This window comes from Oncorhynchus kisutch, linkage group LG8, assembly GCF_002021735.2.
Source record: "Oncorhynchus kisutch isolate 150728-3 linkage group LG8, Okis_V2, whole genome shotgun sequence".
Taxonomy (NCBI): domain Eukaryota; kingdom Metazoa; phylum Chordata; class Actinopteri; order Salmoniformes; family Salmonidae; genus Oncorhynchus; species Oncorhynchus kisutch.
In genome coordinates this window covers 21,324,792-21,347,229 of record NC_034181.2, presented here as the reverse complement: position 1 = coordinate 21,347,229, position 22,438 = coordinate 21,324,792, and the positions used below count along the sequence as shown (strand labels likewise).

The 22,438-nt window shown below is 43.6% G+C and overlaps 1 long non-coding RNA gene across 1 annotated transcript; it reads left to right on the top strand.

Moving 5' to 3' along the window:
* Window positions 1-19,247: 19,247 nt before the first annotated feature.
* Window positions 19,248-20,789, top strand: LOC116374819 (uncharacterized). Its single transcript, XR_004210757.1, has 3 exons — window positions 19,248-19,333; window positions 20,277-20,360; window positions 20,649-20,789. It is a non-coding gene; the product is annotated as an uncharacterized LOC116374819 (long non-coding RNA).
* Window positions 20,790-22,438: the final 1,649 nt, after the last annotated feature.

The following is a 22,438-nucleotide window of genomic DNA, read 5'->3' as shown; positions in this document are numbered from 1 at the left end:
GACTCCCATACTCCCGGCCTCCTGCTTGGTAGCGCCGGTCGTGTGGGATCTGGATGCGGACATTGAGCAGGCGCTGCGTACGGAGCCCACTCCCCTCCAGTGTCCCATTGGGCGTAAGTAAGTACGTTCCGTCTGCTGTCCGTGACCAGTTGATCTCTTGGGCCCTCCTCTGGTCATCCGTGGATCGGTCAGACAGTGCGCTGTCTGACTGGGAAGTACTGGTGGCCCACTTTGGCAAAGGACGTGAGGGTTTATGTTTACTCCTGCTTGGTGTGTGCCCAGTGTAAGGCTCCGAGACACCTGCCCAGAGGTAAGTTACATCCCTGCCCAGAGGTAAGTCACGTCTGTCAGTGGATTTCTTAACAGATCTTCCTCTCGCACAGGGAAATACCACGATCCTGGTCGTTGTGGATCGTTTTTCTAAGTCCTGTCGTCTGCTCCCTCTGCCCGGTCTCCCTACGGCCCTACAGACTGCGGAGGCCCTGTTTACACATGTCTTCCGGCACTACGGGGTGCCTGAGGATATATTGTGTCGGATCGGGGTCCCCAGTTTATGCCGAGAGTTTGGAGGGCGTTCATGGAATGTCTGGGGGTCTTGATCAGCCTTACCTCAGGTTTTCACCCAGAGAGTAACGGGCAGGTAGAGAGAGTCAACCAGGATGTACGCAGGATTCTGCGGTCTTATTTGCCAGGACCATAAGGGGGAGTGGGCAGTGTTCGTGCCCTGGGCAAAGACAAAGATCATACTTTTTGGAGAAATGTCCTCTGGTCTGATGAAACAGAAATAGAACTGTTTGGCCATAATGACCCTCGTTATGTTTGGAGGAAAAGGGGAGACTTGCAAGCCGAAGAACACCATCCCGACCGTGAAGCACGGCAGCATCATGTTGTGGGGGTGCTTTGCTGCAGGAGGGACTGGTGCACTTCACAAAATAGATGGCATCATGAGGTAGGAAAATGATGTGAATATATTGAAGCAACATCTCAAGACATCGTCAGGAAGTTAAAGCTTGGTCGCAAATGGGTCTTCCAAATGGACAATGACCCCAAGCATACTTCCAAAGTTGTGACGAAATGGCTTAAGGACAACAAAGTCAAGGTATTGGAGTGGCCATCACAAAGCTCCTCCATCCTATAAACAATTTGTGGGCAGAACTGAAAAGGCGTATGCGAGCAAGGAGGTCTACAATCCTGACTCAGTTACACCAGCTCTGTCAGGAGGAATGGGCCAAAATTAACCCAACTTATGGAAGGCTACCTGAAACGTTTGACCCAAGTTCAACAATTTACAGGCAATGCTACCAAACACTAATTGAGTGTATGTAAACTTGTGACCCACTGGCAATGTGATGAAATAAATAAATGCTGAAATGAATCATTCTGTCTACTATTATTCTGACATTTCACATTCTTAAAATTAAGTGGTGATCCTAACTGACCTAAAACAGGGATTTTTTTCTAGGATTAAATGTTAGGAATTGTGAAAAACTGAGTTTTATTGGTTAAGGAGTATCTGGCTAAGGTGTATGTAAACTTCCGACTTCAACTGTATGTATGATGCGTGCAAGGGTGTTGCATGAATGAAGCATACACAACACATTTGTTGGGCATGACCGCGGGGGCAGATTGTGGGACAGAATAGAGATACAAAATTCCAACTAAGGGGCCCCTTCGTGGCACCGGTCCTGTAGAGCAGTTGTGTCCCATATCATGCATTCCGGTGCAGAGAAGCCGATCACTTTCGGATAACGCAAGTCAGAACTACACTGCAACGCAGATGGACTTTCCAGGTTACCACTATCTTTACAGGTTACCACCACTATCTATCTTCTACTTCAGGAAAGTGGAAAAGGCATCAGTCACTTCAACAGAAGTGTGGAGAAGCACTAGAAACGACCTGGTGTTATCTGAAGTGATGGACATCATCATGAAAGGTAAAGCCGCAGGAGATGCTCTGGAACTGAAGCTGTCAGTACATTCTTGTTGTCTGCTGTGGGGAAGGAAAATAATCACGCCACCTTTGCTGAGGAAACCGGTGTTGCAACAGCTACACTCAGATTATTGTGGAATGCTTTGCATAAAGGAAATCGCACAAAGCTATTTTTGGTGGCCTGGATTGGATGGAAGCATTGAGGAGAAAACGAAAACCTGTTCCTCATGTCAGAAGGATTGCAACATACCTAAACTTGCACCTCTTCATCAGAGGGATTGGCCGGATGATGTAAAGAAACGCATACATGTTGACTTTGCAGGTCCATTTGAAGAGGAATGTTTCTTGTGGTTGTGGATGCTCATAGCAAGAGGCCAAGTGTTGCCATCATAAGGCCTACTGCACAGAAGACCATAGAGAAGCTTGGGGAAGTGTTTCGTCAGGCCGGATCGCCCCTCCAACTCGTTAGTGAAGACAGACCGCAGCTAGTGTCCCAAGAAATGGCCACATTCCTAAAGGTGAATTGCGTTCAGCATATCAGGTCTGCCTCATATCATCCATCTACCAACAGGCTGGCGGAGAGTTTCATACAGACCATGAACCATGCCTTGAAGGCATCTTTGGGACACTGGACCAACGCTTGAACAGCTTCCTGCTCTCCTACTGGAACACGCCTCATGCAACCACCAAGGCTTTGCTACTCATGAAAAGAGAGCTACATACAGGTTTTGACTCCAAACGCAAAGGAGACAGTGTTACGTCAAGAGGAGAGTCAAGTCAAACATTGTGAACTGAGAGCAAAGGACAGCACAGATTTCAATCCTAGAGAAACTGTCTTAGCTAGGAAATACTTCAATGGACCAAAGTGGGTTGCTGCTACTTTACCTCAGGCGAGCAATACCTTGAGACTTCTTTAATATTAGACATCACGCACCAGCTGTTATTGACAAATAGACACACACCCCTGACCCTCGTCTTTTCTTCACACAAATGACAGGGATTTGGGTAATTCCCGAGAAAGCATTATATCCTTCGGGTCGGTCTCATTAAAGAAAAACATCTTTGTCCAGTTCGAGGTGAGTAATCGCTGTTCTGATGTCCAGAAGTTTTTTTCCGGTCATAAGAGACAGTAGCAGCAACATTATGTACAAAATAAGTTGCGAACAAAATGGCACAGTTGGTTTAGAGCCTGTAAAATTGCAGCCATCCCCGCCGGAGCCATTCTTAACACTTTTAGGGAAGGTTGGTCAAACTCTCTTCATCCCAAGGGCCATATCCTGTCTTCACACTAATGTCCAGAAGGACACACTGCAAATTGGGTTGCCTACCTGGGCTTGTCATGTATCCATAGACTGGTATTTTACCTGCCTGTTTAGAATAGCTTTCATTTGGGTGACTACTTGTGGTCTGGAAATAGTAATTAAGGCCACCTCTGGTTACTTTGTTCAATCTCTTTACACTGAACTTGTCTGCGGACGAAATGAGTCTGTGCAGAGCAATACCCAACGGGCACACATGTCAATTCAATGTCTATTCCATGTCGGTTCAATGTAATTTCATTGAAATAACGTTGAAACAACGTTGATTTAACTAGTGTGCACCCAGTGGGTACATCGATAGAATACTATTTTGGGGTGGGCTGTCCATCTACTTTAGTATGGACTTTATTAATAAAGATTCAGCAGCACAATCAAATCAATTTCATAATGATAATTGCATCTAGCAACAATCAGCCTCCATTTGGTCTTCTTACTGCTCTGAGAGGGGCGGGCAAGAACATGGACATACTGTATCTGTTTTGTATTTGTTTACATCCAGGGATGGAAATTAAGCTAGCCCGCTAGCCCTTCAGACAGGGCTAGTAGAAAATGTGCCCAATGAGCCCACCAGCCAGTGAAATGTTGTATTTTAAGATATCGCATGGCACAGATTTTGGACCCAGGAGAGTCAAAATTGGAGTCTATTAGCCCGGCTGGCCAGTGCCTAAAATCCTTAGGTTCCATCCCTGTTTACATCCCATTTCGAACTGAGATTGCTGGCTAAATACATTTTTCAATTCAGTGTGCTTGTGCGCTCATGAGATTTATTCAGATCCTGTGCATTTCAGGAAAATACTGTAAGATTGATCATAGTATTCATGGTATAGATAGATAGGAAACGCAATTCAATGGGTGAAATCTATTAAAGCGTAATTAACATGTTGCATAGCTTCTTGCCCATCTGCCTTCCCCACCCCCCAAGCCCCCCTCTCTAAGGGGGGCTTGAATTGAATTCACCACATGGTGTGGGCTTCACCACATGGTGTGGGCTTATGTGCCTTCAGCCCCTTGTGGGAATGAGTTTAATTGGCAAGTTAGAACTTGAACAATTTGACACAGTATTGAAAAAATAGCTATTGTAGGGCTTACTGAATTCAGAGTGTCAGAAAACCACCTCAGTTCTCAAAGGGAGAGGTTTAGTGCGTGCGTGTGCACGTGCGTGCCGGGTGGAGGGAGTGTGTATGGGGAAGGGACGTGCACAGTAGGCTATGCTAGGCATGTATGCTTGTTAGGTGGGTACTTGCTCCCATGGACTTTGTGTGATTGACACAGCTCCCTAAACTCAGTAGCTCAGTTGGACTTGAGAGGCGAGGCATTAAGATGAGAAATATGGAATTACCTCGCCAAGCCGCATGTCTCGTTAGGTTTGCTAAATTTGATCAGCAATGAATAATCAATTCCTGCAACTCGATTTGGTTTAATTGGGAAAACGTCTAGGCTATTCTGCGACAAACACTCGTGGCGTGTTTATTCATCAACATTTGCATAGCTTATAACTATTTTCAACTTCTGTCAAAGTAATTGGAGTGAAGCGCTCGCTCAAGAAGGTAGGCTTTTTCTCAAATGTTTGGGCGTTATTGTTGCATGGGTCAACAACTGTCAATGAATCGCATGTATGTTCTCAGAAGTAGCCTAATATTGCATTACCTTTGTAAAGTATATATTTTTATCCGCAAGATTCTAGACGCATGCTAGCAGCTGTGCTTCGTGGGTTTTTAGAACCAAACGAGTATATTTAGTTTAATCTGTAAATTAAAGTAGCATTGCTCTCAATCAGAAAAAAAAGGTTGACCTGAAGCAATACATTTTCATATAAATATATTTTTGGGACGAAACGATCAATAAACATAAGTTCACAGGTATTGAATTACTTTTACTTGCATACAACGAGGCATTTGAACAAACATTGGTTTATGCCAGAATAAATATTTACGATCCAATATTTTCCATCTATATGACCGTAGAAAATATTCATTTTTTTTTAGGGTATTAAAGATTAGGCTATTTGCCTTCCCCTCATTTGAAATTCCCTTATTTTTTTTTATCAGTTACACTTTGGAGAGAGGGGGATAGATTTTTTTTAAGATGGTATTTTTAAACCAGTAACTGGGTTTCCATTCATATGGAGACAGATTTTCATATGAATATTCTAGAATCCACATAAAGAAAATATGCGCATTTTCCAACCCAGTGTTATGTTTCCACCAAATGGACCTGTTGCGGATATAAATCAGGTATTGAGGTAGTGCACACAGACTACTTTTTCGCATAGATTTTTATTCAGTACATTAAAACTTAAAGTTCAATGTGTTTCCATCGCATTTTCAACTCTATAGATAGTTTTGTCACGAAAACTGTTGCGTTAAATAGCAAATGTGCCTACTCTGGTCTTGGTACCTGCGCTCTAGCCAACCGTTCACAGACACTGCGGGTTGTCAAGGATTTGATTATTATGGAGAAGCGCGAGAATATTTGTTTTCGTCAAATGGCATTCAAGCACCGATCATCATGTCACCAGAATAAAACCCTCGATATTTTTGGGGAAAGCGCCATCGAACTCATTACCGTGCACTTTCACCAGCCTGTGAATTTCATCATTTATTTAAACTGTAGCCTAATAAACGGCATGGTTTCCCCAAATCGTTGTGGGATGACCACACACGATCTATAATCTCGTGACTCCAAATGTACTTCTACATGATATTTATTATATCACTATTTCCGCATAATGGAGTTTCCACCGATTTATTTCCCCCCCCCCCCGCATAATTCCTTTTACCGACACAAAAAGATCCCACCATGTGAAGAACAAATGATCAGTTGACATTTATACTTTCTGTTTCCATAACAGCTGTCATTACTTTTTGTGTATATATATATGACTTAACTCGCATGAAAACTGCATGGAAACGTGCTTAGTGATCTTAAAAAATTGTTACAATATCGTTGAATGTGTGATACTTTGTACCAAATACAGTATATGCTATAAAGATATGAGTCATTGCTTCAGTGTGTGCTAGAAATGAGAGTATGTGTAACAATACACTGGGTGACATTTAGCCAAGAGTGGTGTGAACTGGCCAAGGAGGCATGGTTTCAGTCTCACGTAGCCTTACTGTGTAGTGCTACTGTTGAGTGGAAATCTGGTCTTCTATCTTGTATTTGAGGTGAAGATGGACTGAAATGAGAGACACAGCTTTGACTCCTTTAGTGAGGTGATGAGTACAGAAGTGATGTGTCAGAGAGAATTGTCTACCTCAACTGTGCCGCTACAAATGAGCCTTTATCCCCATAGTCAGAAATAACAAAGCACATTTCTTAAAAGTTCAGTACATGGGTAGGTATCTGCAAAAATGTACACTTGACAACTACATGAAAAATTTCATTTTATAACTCTGCTAGTCCAGTGAGGACTGAGGAGTCAAACTTAAAATACTCTTCACTGTCCTTGATAGAAGATGGTATTGGCATAAGTGTGTGTTGCTCCAGGCATCATGGGTGATTCCTCATGAAACTATAACCAAAAAGACCATGATTTTAGAGATTTTCACAAAACGGAAACGATAGAAGGGTCCTTTGGAGGAAGGTAAACCCTTGCAACGAAGAACCGTTATGTGCATTTTGAAAAGTTCTGATATTGACAAATCCACACATTTTGACACCACTTCAAATGAGTGGATTTGGCGATTTCAGCCATACCCGTTGCTGACGGGTGTACAAAATCGAGCATACAGCCATGCAATCTCAAAAGACAATCTCAAAAGCCACCTTTCCAACAAGCCAGTTTGTCAAATTTCTGCCCTACTAGAGCTGCCCTTGTCAACTGTAAGTGCTGTTATTGTGAAGTGGAAATGTCTAGGAGAAACAACGGCTCAGTTGCGAAGTGGTAGGCCACACAATCTCACAGAACGGGATCAACAGGTGCGTAAAATTGGTCTGTCCTCAGTTGCTACACTCACTACCGAGTTCCAAACTGCCTCTGGAAGCAACGTCAGCACAATAACTGTTTGTCGGGAGCTTCGTGAAATGGGTTTCTATGGCCGAGCAGCCGCACCCAAGCCTAAAACCACCATGTGCAATGCCAAGCGTCTGCTGGAGTGGTTTAAAGCTTGCCGCCATTGGACTCTGGAGCAGTAGAAACGCGCTCTCTGGAGTGATGAATCATGCTTGACTATCTGGCAGTCCAACGGACGAATCTGGGTTTTGCAGATGTCAGGAGAACGCTACCTGCCCCAAAGCAGTGCCAAGTGTAAAGTTTGCCGAAGGAGGAATAATGGTCTGGGGCTGTTTTTGGTTTGGATTAGGCCCCTTAGTTCCAGTGAAGGGAATTCTTAATGCTACAGCATACAATGACATTAGACGACTTTGTGCTTACGACTTTGTGGCAACAGTTTGGGGGAGGTCCTCTTCTGTTTCAGCATGGTAATGCCCCCGTGCACAAAGCGAGGTCCATACAGAAATGGTTTGTTGAGATTGGTGTGGAAGAAATTGACTGGCCTCCACAAAGCCCTGACCTCAACCCCATCGAACATGTTTGGGATCATTTGGAACCCCGACTGCGAACCAGGCTTAATCGCCCAACATCAGTGCCCGACCTCTCTAATGATTTTATGGCTGAATGGAAGCAAGTCCCTGCAATGTTCCAACATCTAGTGGAAAGCCTTCCCTGAAGAGTGGAGGCAGTTATAGCAGCAAAGGGGGACCAACTCCATAGTAATGCCCATGATATTGGAATGAGGTGTTTGACAAGCAGGTGTCCACATACTTTTGGTCATGTAGTGAGTGTATTTATCTCTTTGGTGGGAATGTGTATACCGCATTCCAAAATTATACTATACGCAATTATACCTGCTTGTTTTTGATTTTATATTTTGGTTGACTTTTGGATGACCATAAAGAGCATTGTGTTGAACACTGTGCAATGTTTAAAAGTGAGAATCGCAGAATGGTGAATTTACAAAATGACTAGAGTTGACTGTGTGATTATTAGGTTGCTTCTTGTGTAAATATTTTCCTTCTCGATTTGAATGATTTCTAAGTTTAGTGCAGTGATTTCAAAGTTGACCTATTTTGGCATTGCACATGGTGATTTTAGCCTTGGGTGCGACTCCTCGGCCATTGAAACCCATTTCATGAAGCTCCCGACAAACCGTTCTTGTTATAGACCCCCCTCTGCCCCCAGCTCTGCCCTGGACACCATATGTGAATTAATTGCCCCCCATTTATCTTCAGAGTTTGTACTGTTAGGTGACCTAAACTGGGATATGCTTAAACCCCGGCCATCCTACAATCTAAGATCGATGCCCTCAATCTCACACAAATTATCAAGGAACCTACCAGGGACAACCCTAAGACGACCACCCCTCATCACTGTCAAACGCTCCCTAAAACACTTCAGCGAGCATGCCTTTCTAATCGACCTGGCCTCATTCCGTCAGTAGAGAATGCCTGGTTATTCTTTAAAAGTGCTTTCCTCACCATCTTAAATAAGCATGCCCCATTCATTTAGAACTAAGAACAGATATAGCCCTTGGTTCACTCCAGACTTGACTTCCCTTGACCAGCATAAAAACATCCTGTGGCGTATTGCATTAGCATCGAATAGCCCCTGCAATATGCAACTTTTCAGGGAAGTTAGGAACCAATATACACAGGCAGTCAGGAAAGCAAAGGCTAGCTTTTTCAAACAGAAATTTGCATCCTGTAGCACAAACTCCAAAAAGTTCTGGGACACTGTAAAGTCCATGGAGAATACGAGCACCTCCTCCCAGCTGCCCACTGCACTGAGGCTAGGAAACACTGTCACCACTGATAAATCTACGATAATCGATCATTTCAATAAGCATTCTTCTACAGCTGGCCATGCTTTTCACCTGGCTACCCCTACTCCAGTCAACAGCTCTGCACCCCCCCATAGCAACTTGCCCAAGCCTCCCCCATTTCTCCTTCACCCAAATCCAGATAGCTGATGTTCTGAAAGAGCTGGAAAATCTGGACACCTACAAATCAGCTGGGCTAGACAATCTGGACCCTCTCTTTCTAAAATGATCCACCACAATTGTTGAAACCCTATTGCTAGCCTGTTCAAACCACTTTCGTATCGTCTGAGATCCCTAAAGATTGTAAAGCTGCCGCGGTCATCCCCCTCTTCAAAGGGGGAGCCACTCTCACTCTTTGTATGGAATGATCTGCAGAGCTTTTTTGTTGTTGTACCCCTCCCTTTTTCTCCCCAATATTGTGATATCCAATTGGTAGTTATAGTTTTGTCCAATCTCTGCAACTCTCCTCCGGACTTGGGAGAGGCAAAGGTTGAGAACCATCCCTCCTCCGAAACACTACCCTGCTAAGCCGCACTGCTTCTTGACACACTGCTTGCTTAACACGGAACCCAAAACCGCTGCGCGCGTGCGCCATCGTGCATACATTTATGTTGTACCCCCACACCAAACGCGATCACGGCACGCAGGTTAAAATATCAAAAACAAACTCTGAACCAATTACATTAATTTGGGGACAGGTAAAAAAGCATGAAACATTTATGGCAATTTAGCAAGCTAGCTAATTTGTCCTATTTAGCTAGCTTGCTGTTACTAGCTAATTTGTCCTGGGATATAAACATTGAGTTGTTATTTGACCTAAAATGCACAATTTCCTCTACTCCAACAATTAATCCACACATAAAACGGTCAACCAAATCGTTTCTTGTCATCTCTCCTCCTTCCAGGCCTTTTCTTCTCTGGACTTTATATTGCGATTGGCAACTTTCATAAATTAGGTGCATTGCCGCCACTGACCACGTTCGTCTTTCAGTCACCCACGTGGGTATAACCAATGAGGAGATGGCACGTGGGTACCTGCTTCTATAAACCAATGAGGAGATGGGAGAGAAAGGACTTGCTGTGCGATCTGCTTCACAAATAGCACAAACTTCTATTTTAGTCCTTGGCAACGCAGACGCTCCTTGGCATGCACGCACAGTGGGTGCAATAATTGAATTATATAGATTTCTACATTTATTTTGCACACGACGAGAGCGGTGTAGTCAGGGTGTAACCCGGAAGCCAGCTGCACCAATTTATGTCAGAGGAAACACTGTCCAGCTGGCAACCAAAGTCAGCATGCAGCATGCCACAAGGAGTCACTGAAGCGTGATGGGACAAGGAAATCTAAATCCTCCCCTAATCCGGACAATGCTGGGCCAATTGTGTTGCCACCTCATGGGTCTCCCGGTCAAGGCTGGCTGAGACACTGCTTCCCACAGTTGTGTCAAGTTCCCTGGATGTCCTTTGGGTGGTGGACCATTCTTGATACACACGGGAAACTGTTGAGTGAAAAAAAAACAGCAGCGTTGCAGTTCTTGATACAAACTGGCGCGCCTTGCACCTGCTACCATAACATTTTCAAAGGCACTTAAATATTTTGTCTTGCCAATTCACCCTCAATGGCACACATACACAATCCATGTCTCAAGGCTTAAAAATCCTTCTTTAATCTGTCTCCACTGATTTGAAGTGGATGTAACAAGTGACTTCAATAAGGGATCATAGCTTTCACCTGGGTTCACCTGGTCATGGAAGGAGCAGGTGTTCTTAATATTTGTACACTCAGTGTACGTTGTATGTTTGAATGTTGTACATTTTTCTTAAATTTTGTTTATGCAGGGCTCCCTTGGAAAAGAGGCATTGGTCTCAATGGGACTCCCTGCTAAAATAAAGGTTAGTAATCTTATTATTTAAAAAAAAGTTTACCATCTAAATTGCAGTGGTCTGAAAGGATAGCATTCTATGAATTCTCTGGTCCCACTTTAAATTACGTTCAGCTAATAAAGGTTTCATAAAGACTTCATAATGCTTTCATAAGAACTACATAAATGTGTTATAAAGCATCTATAACCGTATGTCGTGATTAATAAAGGGTTCACAAATGTGACATAACTGTGTAACAATCACCAATGTCAAATGTGACAATCCACTATGTCGAATATGACAAACATGTGCATTATAAAGGGTGACATGTTGTGCTGCAGGACGACACACGCTCTAAAGAGAAGTAATGTGACACCAGGCAACAATTACCTTGATGAAAGCCACCAACGTAAGGAAATTGAAAATGGCTTTGTTGTGAAACAAAGTTAAATGTTCCTCACAAACACGCACACAAAAAATATAACAAGCTATACCGTGGGGTGCTGGGCCCAGTCAGGTCTTTGACAACAATATAACAAGCCATACCGTGGGGTGCTGGGCCCAGTCAGGTCTTTGACAACAATATAACAAGCCATACCATGGGGTGCTGGGCCCAGTCAGGTCTTTGACAACAATATAACAAGCCATACCGTGGGGTGCTGGGCCCAGTCAGGTCTTTGACAACAATATAACAAGCCATACCGTGGGGTGCTGGGCCCAGTCAGGTCTTTGACAACAATATAACGAGCCATACCGTGGGGTGCTGGGCCCAGTCAGGTCTTTGACAACAATATAACGAGCCATACCGTGGGGTGCTGGGCCCAGTCAGGTCTTTGACAACAATATAACAAGCCATACCGTGGGGTGCTGTGCCCAGTCAGGTCTTTGACAACAATATATCAAGCCATACCGTGGGGTGCTGGGCCCAGTCAGGTCTTTGACAACAATATAACAAGCCATACCGTGGGGTGCTGGGCCCAGTCAGGTCTTTGACAACAATATAACAAGCCATACCGTGGGGTGCTGGGCCCAGTCAGGTCTTTGACAACAATATAACAAGCCATACCTTGGGGTGCTAGGCCCAGTCAGGTCTTTGACAACAATATAACAAGCCATACTGTGGGGTGCTGGGCCCAGTCAGGTCTTTGACAACAATATATCAAGCCATACCGTGGGGTGCTGGGCCCAGTCAGGTCTTTGACAACAATATAACAAGCCATACCGTGGGGTGCTGGGCCCAGTCAGGTCTTTGACAACAATATAACAAGCCATACCGTGGGGTGCTGGGCCCAGTCAGGTCTTTGACAACAATATAACAAGCCATACCGTGGGGTGCTGGGCCCAGTCAGGTCTTTGACACATTCACCCTCTCTACCGCTGAAAGATCAGCCACAAAATGTTGGCACCATTGTAACAGTTTGGTCTCCATTGTAACAAGTTTGGTCTCCGTCTTGTAAACAGAAGAGGACTACCTGGTGTGGTAGTCTCAGGTACGGTAGGAGTACTCCAAATCATCTCGGGTCTAACATACACAAACGCAAGCTTTGCAGTTCCATCAACCTATGTAAAAACTTCACACCCTACAGTAACCTTTGGATCATGAGAGAACTTTCATAAATCAGCAGAACTTTTAACCTACTTATTGACACATTATGTAGTGTCCTGTAATGCTTTGTTTGAAATGAGACTTACCCCATAATGATGAAGCAATTTTTGCAAAATAAATAATATCACATTTACATAAGTATTCAGACCCTTTACTCAGTACTTTGTTGAAACACCTTTGGCAGCGATTACAGCCTTGAGGCTTTTTGGGTATAACGCTACAAGCTCGGCACACCTGTATTTGGGAGTTTATACCATTATTCTCTGCAGATCCTCTCAAGCTCTGTCAGGTTGGATGGGGAGTATCGTTTCACAGCTATTTTCAGGCCTCAATAGAAGTTAGTTGGGGTTCAAATCTGGGCTCTGGCTGGGCCACTCAAGGACATTCAGAGACTTGTCCCAAAACCTCTCCTGTGTTGTATTGGCTGTGTGCTTTGGGTAGTTATCCTGTTAGAAGGTGAACCTTCACCCCAGTCTGAGGTCCTGAGCGCTCTGGAGCAGGTTTTCAACAAGGATCTCTCTGTACTTTAAGCTGTTCATCTTTCCCTTGATCCTGACTAGTCTCCCAGTGCCTGCTGCTGAAAAACATCCTCAAAACATGATGCTGCCAGAGTTCAGAGTTCAATCTTGGTTTCATCAGACCAGATAATCTTGTTTCTCATGGTCTGAGTCCTTTAGGTGCCTTTTGGCAAACTGTCATGTGCCTTTTTACTGAGGAGTGGCTTCTGTCTGCCCACTACCATAAAGGCCTGATTGGTGGAGTGCTGCAGAGATGGTTGTCCTTCTGGAAGGTTCTCCCATCTCCACAGAGGAACTCTGGAGCTCTGTCAGAGTGACCATCGGTTTCTTGGTCACCTCGCTGACCAAGGCCCTTCTCCTCCCATTGCTCAGTTTGTCCAGGCGGCCAGCTCTAGCAAGAGTCTTGGTGGTTCCAAACTTTGTCTGTTTAAGAATGATGGAGGCCACGGTGTCCTTGGGGACCTTCAATGCTGCACACATTTTTTTTGTACCCTTCCACAGATCTGTGCCTCGACACAATCCTGTCTCGGAGCTCATGGCTTGGTTTTTGTTCTGACATGCACTGTCAACTGTAGGACCTTTTATAGACAGGTGTGTGCCTTTCCAAATCATGTCCAATCAATTTAATGTACAACATGTGGACTCCAAGTTGTAGAAACATCTCAAGGATGATCAATGGAAACAGGATGCACCTGAGCTCAATTTCGAGTCTCATAGCAAAGGGGCTGAATACTTATGTAAATGTAATATACACTGCTCAAAAAAATAAAGGGAACACTAAAATAACACATCCTAGATCTGAATGAATGAAATATTATTATTAAATCGTTTTTTCTTTACATAGTTGAATGTGCTGACAACAAAATCACACAAATTATTCAATGGCAATCAAATTTATCAACCCATGGAGGTCTGGATTTGGAGTCACACTCAAAATTAAAGTGGAAAACCACACTACAGGCTGATCCAACTTTGATGTAATGTCCTTAAAACAAGTCAAAATGAGGCTCAGTAGTGTGTGTAGCCTCCACGTGCCTGTATGACCTCCTTACAACGCCTGGGCATGCTCCTGATGAGGTGGCGGATGGTCTCCTGAGGGATCTCCTCCAAGACCTGGACTAAAGCATCCGCCAACTCCTGGACAGTCTGTGGTGCAACTGGTGGATGGAGCGAGACATGATGTCCCAGATGTGCTCAATTGGATTCAGGTCTGGGGAACGGGCGGGCCAGTCCATAGCATCAATGCCTTCCTCTTGCAGGAACTGCTGACACACTCCAGCCACATGAGCTCTAGCATTGTCTTTTATTAGGAGGAACCCAGGGCCAACCGCACCAGCAAATGGTCTCACAAGGGGTCGGAGTATCTCATCTCGGGACCTAATGGCAGTCAGGCTACCTCTGGCGAGCACATGGAGGGCTGTGCGGCCCCCCAAAGAAATGCCACCCCACACCATGACCGCCAAACCGGTCATGCTGGAGGATATTGCAGGCAGCAGAACGTTCTCCACGGCGACTTCACGTCTGTCACATGTGCTCAGTGTGAACCTGCTTTCATCTGTGAAGAGCACAGGGCGCCAGTGGCGAATTTGCCAATCCTGGTGTTCTCTGGCAAATGCCAAACGTCCTGCACGGTGTTGGGCTGTAAGCACAATCCCACCTGTGGACGTCGGGCCCTCATACCACCCTCATGGAGTCTGTTTCTGACCGTTTGAGGAGACACATGCACATTTGTGACCTGCTGGAGGTCATTTTGCAGGGCTCTGGCAGTGCTCCTCCTGCTCCTCCTTGCACAAAGGCGGAGGTAGCTGTCCTGCTGCTGGGTTGTTGCCCTGCTACGGCTTCCTCCACGTTTCCTGATGTACTGGCCTGTCTCCTGGTAGCGCCTCCGTGCTCTGGACACTACGCTGACAGACACAGCAAACCTTCTTGCCACAGCTCGCGTTGATGTGCCATCCTGGATGAGCTGCACTACCTGAGCCACTTGTGTGGGTTGTAGACTCCGTCTCATGCTACTACTAGAGTGAAAGCACCGCCAGCATTCAAAAGTGACCAAAACATCAGCCAGGAAGCATAGGAACTGAGAAGTGATCTGTGGTCACCACCTGCAGAACCACTCCTTTATTGTGGGTATAATTTCCACCTGTTGTCTATTCCATTTGCACAACAGCATGTGAAATTTATTGTCAATCAGTGTTGCTTCCTAAGTGGACCGTTTTAATTTCACAGAAGTGTGATTGACTTGGAGTTACATTGTGTTGTTTAAGTGTTCCCTTTCTTTTTTTGAGCAGTGTATAAACTCAGCAAAAAAAGAAACGTCCCTTTTCAGGACCCGGTCTTTCAAAAATAATTAGTAAAAATCCAAATAAATTCAGATCTTCATTGTAAAGGGTTTTGACACTGTTTCCCATGCTTATTCATTGAACCATGAGCAATTCATGCACCTGTGGAACTGTCATTAAGACACTAACAGCTTACAGACGGTAGGCAATTAAGGTCAGTTATGAAAACTTAGGACACTATAAAGAGGCCTTTCTACTGACTCTGGAAAAACACCAGAAGAAAGATGCCCAGGGTCCCTGCCCAGCTGTGTGAACGTGCATTAGGCATGCTGCAAGGTGGCATGAGGACTGCAGATGTGGCCAGGGCAATAAATTGCAATGTCCGTACTGTGAGACGCCTAAGACAGTGCTCCAGGGAGACGGGACGGATAGCTGATTGTCCTCGCAGAGGCAGACCACGTGTAACAATACCTGCACAGGATCGGTACATCCGAACATCACACCTGCGGGACAGGTACAGGATGGCAACAACAACTGCCCGACTTACACCAGGAACACACAATCCCTCCATCAGTGCTCAGACTGTCCGCAATAGGCTGAGAGAGGCTGGCCCGTGTGCTTGTAGGCCTGTTGTAAGGCAGGTCCTCACCAGACATAACCGGCAACAACATTGCCTATGGGCACAAACCCACTGTCGCTAGACCAAACAGGACTGGCAAAAAGTGCTCTTCACTGAAGAGTCGCGGTTTTGTCTCACCAAGGGTGATGGTCGGTCGGCTTTGCGTTTATCGTCGAAGGAATGAGCATTACACAGAGGCCTGTACTCTGGAGCGGGATCGATTTTGGAGGTGGTCTGGGACGATGTCACAGCATCATCGGACTGAGCTTGTTGTCATTGCAGGCAATCTTAAGGCTGTGCATTACAGGGAAGACATCCTCCTCCCTCATGTGGTACCCTTCCTGCAGGCTCATCCTGACATGACCCTCCAGTATGACAATGCCACCAGTCGTACTGCTCGTTCTGTGCGTGATTTCCTGCAAGACAGGAATGTCAGTGTTCTGCCATGGCCAGCGAAGAGCCCGGATCTCAATCCCGTTGAGCACGTCTGGAACCTGTTGGATCGGAGGGTGAGGGCTAGGGCCATTCCCTCCAGAAATGTCCGGGAACTTGCCTTGGTGGAGTGGAGTAACATCTCACAGCAAGAACTGGCAAATCTGGTGCAGTCCATGAGGAGGAGATCCACTGCAGTACTTAATGCAGCTGGTGGCCACACCAGATACTGTTACTTTTGATTTGTTCAGGGACACATTATTCCATTTCTGTTGGTCACATATCTGTGGAACTTGTTCAGTTTGTCTGTTGAATCTTATGTTCATACAAATATTTACACATGTTAAGTTTGCTGAAAATAAACGCAGTTGACAGTTCTTTTTTTGTTTCTAAAAACATGTTTTTGCTTTGTCTTTATGGGCTATTGTGTGTAGATTGAGGGGGGAAACGATTTAATCAATGTTAGAATAAGGCTGTAACAATGTTGAACAGTCAAGAGGTCTGAATACTTTGAGTGTACTGTATGTAATCTAACACTTATACAACCACTACAACCTTTTTATTGGAATTCAAATTATTTCAACTTACTATTTTTTTTCACTGCCCAGTGGCACCAGAAGTGATCATTTGATTTGCGAACTCCATAAGATGTGCGTTTACTGAACTACAGAAACACTGCTAACCATATGGTGCATGCATACTGAATTAAAGGGAACTACACAAAAAAAAAAGTTTCCTTCATTTTTCCCAGACCTCAAAAATGGTCCCCTGATGTGATTTAGGCATTATTCTGAACACAGAAAATCCAAGGAAATCCAAACTTGATATTTACTGGAGAAACCTGAAATAAAATGGAGCAAATCCGAAACCTGAAAAAACAAAACGTAGAAAACGGAGTAGTAAAAAAACAGAATTCGATTTTAAAGTGCCTTATCAACTTTTTTAGAGTGTGTATTCTTCTGCAGCACAGCATTTGGGGGAAAGTTGAGATCAGGTCCAACATTGTTTGGGCCATCCTAGAAAGAGTTTAGAGTAATACTTGTATATACCATTTATCCAAAGTGACTTACATTTTGATGTATGGGTGATCCTGGGAATCTTTACCATTATCCTGGTGTTGCAATGCTCTACCAAGATGCATGACAAGGTTATACATTTTTTGTGAAGCCTCTATTTTAATGTGATTTATAATGCCTTTATGCCACACTTCATAAAGAACAGGTTCATGTCATTTTTGACATGGTGGGTTATGTCTGATTTGACATGGGTTATGTCACACAGCTATTCCATTTTATCAACCTTTTATAGAGCATGACGAACAGTTCTAGATGCTTGTTAAGACTTTATGTAGCTCTTATGAAGGCATTATGAAGGCTGTTTAAGCTGAACCTTTGTTGGAAGTAGACCAAATCAGTTTCTATGATTTGAAATGACCCTATATTCAAGAGAATGCTGTGTCTCAACCGATGACTGGCACAACACAAACAGCTCAGACAATGTAAACTAGGGTCTACGCTACAACATATGGGAAAATTATAAACATTTGAGTTGAATTATAAAATAGTTTGACAACGTTTTTTGTAAGCTTTCAAAGGACATTGATTTTGATATTTATATCTTAAAGCATCATTGACATAATTAATAGAAGTTTGAATATTTGACATTTTGGCCTTACCCAGGCCTCCTTTAAGACACCGTAATGATTCATTTGTAGGAGCTACAAAGCAAAAAATTTGTAATATATGAAGCTTTACCTCTTGCTCTGATGAGTATTTTTTTATTAAATAAAAATGCTCTTGCATAAAATATTCAGACATTAATAAATAAATAAATATACAGTTTTTAATTTGGCTAGTCAAAAATATATATTGTTGAACCTATCCACTCTACGGGCATATCAAAGTTCCAGTGGGATCTCTACTAGTTTGAAAGTTATGGCCCATTTTTTGAGCGAAATTGACATGGTAGGCAATGTAATCAATCACATCCCTCCTTTTACTGGTCATTGCACTTCCTTCGAATTGCCAGCAGAGGGCAACCATTTTGAATCGGTTTTCACATTCTGTTGCTAATGGTTACATATTGGATCATAACTAAAAGTTGCAGAGATCCCGCTCTTGAATTTAATTGAAATGAAGACACTGCTTATATTACAGAGCAAGTGGTAAAGTTTCATGACACCAATTCTTAAAGGAAGTCTGGTTAAGGCCAAAATCTCACGTTTCAACTTCAATTAATTATTTAAATTATGCTTTATTAACATACAAATGTCATATCAACAACACTTCCTCCAAAGCACCCTTCTATGTGTTAAGTGGGGTGGAGCAGGTGAACCCAAGTGCAGACTCAGACGAGGAGACAGGGATAAGGTAACCAAGGTATTTATTGAAAAGCAGGGGGAGATGGGGTGCAGGCCAGGGGGAGCTCGGTTGGGTAGCAGGGAACCAGGAAGGGGCAAGGGGAGGAGGGGAAGGGGAAGCTGGTCCGGAGCAGAATCCAAGGAAGCAGTATAGTGGGGGGTCCAGGGCAGGGAAGCAAGACTTATGAGATGAGGGACTGGCGACACAGGGACCAGAGTCAGAGCGGACGGAACTGTAGCGGAGAGAAATGCAGCGTCAGGCTAGGGAAAATGAGCAACACAGGATAACAAGATCTATGCAAGAACAAACGGCTTGACTGACTGAGCAGAGGCTACAATCTGGCAGGATGGGAGTGGCAGGACTGAGTATTTGTAGAGGTCTTGATTATGGAACAGGTTGCAGCTGGTGTGGATCTACTCTGACTCCAAGCACACCTGTTTCCACTCACACAATCAGATACACCCACACAGAGAGGGAGAGAGCAGTGGGGGAGTGGTGGCAGGTTAGAGAGACACAGTATGAGAAGTTGAGGCAGGGCAGATGTAACACTATGGATTACATTTAGTGAAAATCCCACAAATCAAGGTATTTTATTTTGTTCTAGTTTCATGTTCTAGTTTCCCCTAAAGGGAAAGGGTGTCATTTGGGACATAACCGTAACTTCTTATCACCATTTTACCTCAGATAATAAGGGAAATATAAAAAAAATATTTGCATGACAATTACAGAAGATGGGTAGGAATAGACTTCTGAACCATTGAACTTTACAACAGTAAAAAACGTATGTGAATAACGGCATTGAATCAGTCCAGAGGCTATGACTCAGCTACTCACATCACTTAACGCCACAGGAGTTGTCCTGACCTACAGAATAATAACTTTCGAACACTGATTGAAACCAGTTTGTCCTTAACATTGATCTCTACTCTCACACTATGGAGGTGGTGATGACATTCTAATAATAGTGCCTATAGTCTTGTCACAGGATGATTCGTCTTTCAGTATTCTAGCACCTGGTCACAGCATGATTTCTTTGTAAAAGAATATAGCCAGTTACCGGGTGTGACCTGCTCGCTTTTTCTTTAAATATAGTTGATGGATGCAAGGAACAGGACATTAACTAATAGTGATTTGACTGATCACTAATACACATGGAGGCTCTCTCTGGCTGTACAATAACGTATGTAGGAGAGTCTTCAATGGCTCTGGGGGATAGGCTCATTCTGTTTAAGCCAATTAGAAGGAACTTGATGCTGTAGTGGATGCGGTTACATAAGATCAGACTGCTTGGGCTACTCATATGCTGTGTGCAGCAGCAGTGCAGTTGATGGATACAGTGAACTGCTGCATGTTGCATACATACTGTACATTTGACTATTGTGATGCATAATTGTCATGGTAATTTGATGTCCAGTCAATGAGCATTATGGGTCATTCTACCGAGTTTCAATATTTGCCTACAAATGTTTAAATTATTTACATTGTGATAAGGGGGTAGTGGGATAAGTTGAGACACCCTTGTTTCTAGGAAATCATACACAACAGTGGAGGCTTCTCAGAGGAGGAAGGGAAGGACCATCCTACTCAGTGAATTTCAGAAAAATGTAAAGAGGTAATGACCACTCTACTCCACTACCATTATCAACTCTCTTGACATTAACTGAAGCCGTGTCTCATATTGCCCGCACAACCACTGGCATATTGAATGTTTCCTCTCCAACCATTGAAGAATCTAACAAAGTAGCCATCCAGTGAGTAGACCTGTACATTTTCTCATTACTGTGTGTAGAGTCGATCACAATCACATTATTACACATCAATGATTTTACTCCTTGGACAAACAAATGTTTTGATATTTTGTCTGTGTAGTGTATTTTGTTATTGTTTTTGGTCTCCCCAGTCAAATCCTGTCCTGCCCTCAGTGGAAGAGTTGAGCTCTGCTCCAACACCATCCATCCATCCATCCATGATGAGCCTGTCCTGCACTGAAGCCTATGAACACCTCAACCCCTGTCCTACACTGAATTCAAGTCTCTGAACACCTCAACTCATGCCTCATACCCTCATTTAATCACTGCTGTGATCCTTTACCAACACTGTAAGTAACCCTCTCATTCCAATTCCCCATAATATACATGTCTTTATTAAATTGCTTTAGGTTAAAACAATTTGTTATTGACGATTATTGAAACACGCTTTGTCTCTGTGCGGTTGGCGCCTATACCATGAGTTTTTCAACAATAACTGCCAGGGTACGATTAAGCAACAAGGCCCGAGGAGGTGTGGTGTATTGGCCATAGAGGTCGACCGATTATGATTTTTCAACGCCGATACTGATTATTGGAGGACCAAAAATTGTGTGTGTGTGTTTGTGTACTAATGACAATTACAACAGGACTGAATGAACACTTATTATAACAAATAAATGAAATCAATTTAGTCTCAAATAAATAATGAAACATGTTCAATTTGGTTTAAATAATGTAATAGCACAGTGTTAGAGAAGAAAGTAAAAGTGCAGTATGTGCTATGTAAAAAAGCTAACATTTAAGTTCCTTGCTCAGAACATGAGAACATATGAAAGCTGGTAGTTCCTTTTAACATGAGTCTTCAATATTCCCAGGTAAGAAGTTTTAGGTTGTAGTTATTATAGGAATTATAGGACTATTTTTCTCTATACCATGTGTATTTCATATACCTTTGACGATTGGATGTTCTTATAGGCACTATAGTATTGCCAGCCTAATCTCGGGAGTTGGTAGGCTTGAAGTCATAAACAGAGCTGTGCTTCAAGCATTGTGAAAAGCTGCTGGCAAACACAGTGTCATGACGTTGGCCTGGGGGGTAGGTTTATGACAGTCATAAATACCTCTTCCCCCCTGTTTCCTCTCTCTACCCTACTGATGTGACATTTGAAAACCCCTTGGTTAACATAGAGACTCTGGGAACATCAGAAGGTGGGGGAAATGAACTATATTCTGGTAATCCGACCAATTGAACATATACGGTGTTACTTAATGAATATGATGTCAGTTCGGTTGTCATCTGAGACATTCTCATCAATGATAAGATGACATAAACTCTACAGTGGAAAGTCTGCACATTGTAGTTATCAGATTCACATGGAATTGTTGTTAAATTTAAATGTTTGAATATAAAATTACTGGTGAAGAGATTAAATGTAATTTTAGCTTCCAAATGAGAGATTTGGGTTAGGGCTCTGCTCAATCAGTGGCGCGCCCCTGTGAAGAGACATGGGTTATAAAACCTTTCAAACACACCCTCCTCTCCCTTCCTATATAAAGCCTTGATGACAATATAACCTCCTGTTCCAAGTACGTGAGGTCTGCAGCCTCTGCGTTAAAAGGACTAACATGTCAACTACAGAACTAAGCCAACCTCAGCGTGAGCTTTGGTTGCGAATGGTATGAACTTTGAACTCTTATTCATTACAGAAGTGATACCTCCTAGCCGTTGAGTTAGCCACAGTAGCTGCAAACGCAGGCTAGGAAAGAACAGACAGAGTATCCAGTCTACCACACAACGACGTTACTACCACGTATCCAATTGACCACCAGAGACATTCTTCAAAGGACTCGGTTTGGCAACACGGCCTTCCATCTACCACCAACCTACCGAAGCGCAGCTCAGAGTAAATACAGTGCCTTGCGAAAGTATTCGGCCCCCTTG